This window comes from Cryptomeria japonica, unplaced genomic scaffold (assembly GCF_030272615.1).
Source record: "Cryptomeria japonica unplaced genomic scaffold, Sugi_1.0 HiC_scaffold_54, whole genome shotgun sequence".
NCBI classification, from domain to species: domain Eukaryota; kingdom Viridiplantae; phylum Streptophyta; class Pinopsida; order Cupressales; family Cupressaceae; genus Cryptomeria; species Cryptomeria japonica.
In genome coordinates, this window is record NW_026728876.1 from 222,501 (window position 1) to 225,980 (window position 3,480).

Genomic DNA, 3,480 nt, shown 5'->3' on the forward strand with positions numbered 1-3,480 from the left:
TGCTCCCTAAGGTGAGCTTCTCCTCATAGGCAATTCCGCTCTTATCCGGTCACGTTTGTGTGCCCGAATTTCGCAAGGCAACCTCCATGGGACATGGAAAAGACTCGAGAAGAGAGCTCGCTCACGGGAGAGAGAAGCCAAGGAGACCACGAGAGTGCTGAGAGTGGGACAGCGCTGAATAGGCGGGAGAAGCCTGCGCGTATAAACGGAGATATATATCCAATTGCAACGAAGGAACGTGCCAAAGATCGAGAACAATGGCAGAAATGCTAGTAACGTGCACTTCGGGACCAACGCATCACCGGAAGACAACCGCCAAACATCGAAAGAGTCGCGATGCTCCGCAACCTACGTGCAAAGCGGTCGCACACCGGGTAAGGGAGTGAGAGCCCCAAACATAGCTGGGCGAGGCGCTCACTCCGCTCTTTAATATCTCGTTAATACCGCCAAGGAAATGGCACAAGCACACACACACAAGCATCCTCGGAAGAGGACAGTTCGAGTGACAGGTCAAATCCAAGAGTTCCGAAGACTACCTCCAGGAACAATCGGGAACAAGACCGATTACAAGTCGTCGAGTCTGTTACTGGGCGAACACGAGATGCGCACAGGAAATCGATCAGCCCTCACAATGGCCCAAGGCCAGAGATCGGACTGCTACGATTTACCCCAACAATCATCGTGCCACTCTTCGCAGAGAGGTGATAGACGCCAACGAGCCCGCGCATAGCAATCGAGGTGTAAAAAGGGCGTTGAAGGCAGGAAGCCTGGACGAAAGAGGCTACGAGGTCACCTCGAAGCGGTCTAAGAATCGGGCGCACTTGGGGCGACTACCAGTGCCAACCCCTTATCCCGCGGTGCGTCCGACACACAGAAATTTCCAAGGCGGCCAAGGAGCCTCCCCGCATAGCAATCGGGGTGTGAGGTTACGGATGCAGCATTGATAGCAATCGAGGTGTGAGGCGAAGGATGCAGAAGTGAGAGCCGAGGGATGTAGCAGAGATAGCAATCGGGGTGTGTGATGCAGAAGAGATAGCAATCGAGGTGTGCGGTGGGAAGGGCCCAGCAGCCAGAATGCATGAAGCGACGGATGAAGCAGTGATGACAACCGGGCTGTGAGGAGAGGAGGGATGCAGCCAAGAAAGCAATCAGGGCTCGAGGCAAGGGATGCATCAAGGATAGCAATCATGTTGTGAGGCGAGATTCCAAAGGCTAAACGTGAGAGGCTGCAGGGTCGACTCAGAGAGGTCTATGCATGTGAGAGGCTGAAAGCAAGGTCGACTCGGAGCGGTCTATGCATCGGGCGCGCTTGGGGCGACTACCAGTGCCAACCCCTTATCCCGCGACGCGTCCGACAAAGAGAACGTTCCAAGGCGGCAGAGGAGGTTACCAGCCGAAGGATGCAGTAGCAATAACAGGTATAGTTCCGCGGCGGCCGAGAAGACTCACCGCATAGGAATCGGGATGCGAGGCGAGGGATGCGGCGGGAAGGCCCCGACGGCTAAACGGAAGAGGCTGCAGGGCCGCCTCGGAATGGTCCAAGCATCGGATGCGATTGGGACGACTACCAGTGCCAACCCCTTATCCCGCGATGCGTCCGATACACAGATAGTTCCAAGGCGGCCGAGGAGCCTCACCGCATATCAATCGGGGTGCGAGGCGAGGGATGGGGCGGGAAGGCCCCAACGGCTAGACGGAAGAGGCTTCAGGGCCACCTCGGAATGGTCCAAGCATCGGACGCGCTTGGGGCGACTGCCAGTGCCAACCCCTTATCCCGCGATGCGTCCGATACACAGATGGTTCCAAGGCGGCCGAGGAGCCTCACCGCATAGCAATCGGGGGTGCGAGGCGAGGGATGGGGCGGGAAGGCCCCAACGGCTAGACGGAAGAGGCTTCAGGGCCGCCTAGGAATGGTCCAAGCATCGGACACGCTTGGGGCGACTACCAGTGACAGCCCCCTATCCCGCGATGCGTCCGATACGAAGATGGTTCCAAGGCGGCCGAGGAGCCTCACCGCATAGCAATCGGGGTGCGAGGTGGGGGATGCGGCGAGATGGCCCCAACGGCTAGACGGAAGAGGCCACAGGGCCGCGTCGGAATAGTCCAAGCATCGGACGCGCTTGGGGCGACTACCAGTGACAACCCCTTATCCCGCGATGCGTCCGATACGAAGATAGTTCCAAGGCGGCCGAGGAGCCTCACCGCATAGCAATCGGGGTGCGAGGTGGGGGATGCGGCGAGATGGCCCCAACGGCTAGACGGAAGAGGCTGCAGGGCCGCCTCGGAATAGTCCAAGCATCGGACGCGCTTGGGGCCACTACCAGTGACAACCCCTTATCCCGCGATGCGTCCGATACGAAGATAGTTCCAAGGCGGCCGAAGAGCCTCACCGCATAGCAATCGGGGTGCGAGGTGGGGGATGCGGCGAGATGGCCCCAACGGCTAGACGGAAGAGGCCACAGGGCCGCCTCGGAATAGTCCAAGCATCGGACGCGCTTGGGGCGACTACCAGTGACAACCCCTTATCCCGCGATGCGTCCGATACGAAGATAGTTCCCAGGCGGCCGAGGAGCCTCACCGCATAGCAATCGGGGTGCGAGGCGAGGGATGCGGCGAGATGGCCCCAAAGGCTAGACGGAAGAGGCTGCAGGGCTGCCTCGGAATAGTCCAAGCATCGGACGCGCTTGGGGCGACTACCACTGCCAACCCCTTATCCCGCGATGCGTCCGATACACAGATAGTTCCGAGGCGGCCGAGGAGGTGGGGGATGCAGCGAGATGGCCCCAACGGCTAGACGGAAGAGGCTGCAGGGCCGCCTCGGAATAGTCCAAGCATCGGACGCGCTTGGGGCGACTACCAGTGACAACCCCTTATCCCGCGATGCGTCCGATACACAGATAGTTCCGAGGCGGCCAAGGAGCCTCACCGCATAGCAATCGTGGTGCGAGGTGGGGGATGCGGCGAGATGGCCCCAACGGCTAGACGGAAGAGGCTGCAGGGCCGCCTCGGAATGGTCCAAGCATCGGATGCGCTTGGGGCGACTACCACTGCCAACCCCTTATCCCGCGATGCGTCCGATACACAGATAGTTCCAAGGCGGCCGAGGAGCCTCACAGCATAGCAATCAGGGTGCGAGGCGAGGGATGCGGCGAGAAAGCCCCAACGGCTAGAGGGAAGAGGCTTCAGGTCCGCCTCGGAATGGTCCAAGCATCGGACGCGCTTGGGGCGACTACCAGTGACAACCCCTTATCCCGCGACGCGTCCGATACACAGATAGTTCCAAGGCGGCCGAGGAGCCTCACCGCATAGCAATCGGGGTGCGAGGCGAGGGATGCGGCGAGAAGGACCCAACGGCTACACGGAAGAGGCTTCGGGGCCGCCTCGGAATGGTCCAAGCATCGGACGCGCTTGGGGCGACTACCAGTGACAACCCCTTATCCCGCGACGCGTCCGATACACAGATAGTTCCAAGGCGGCCGA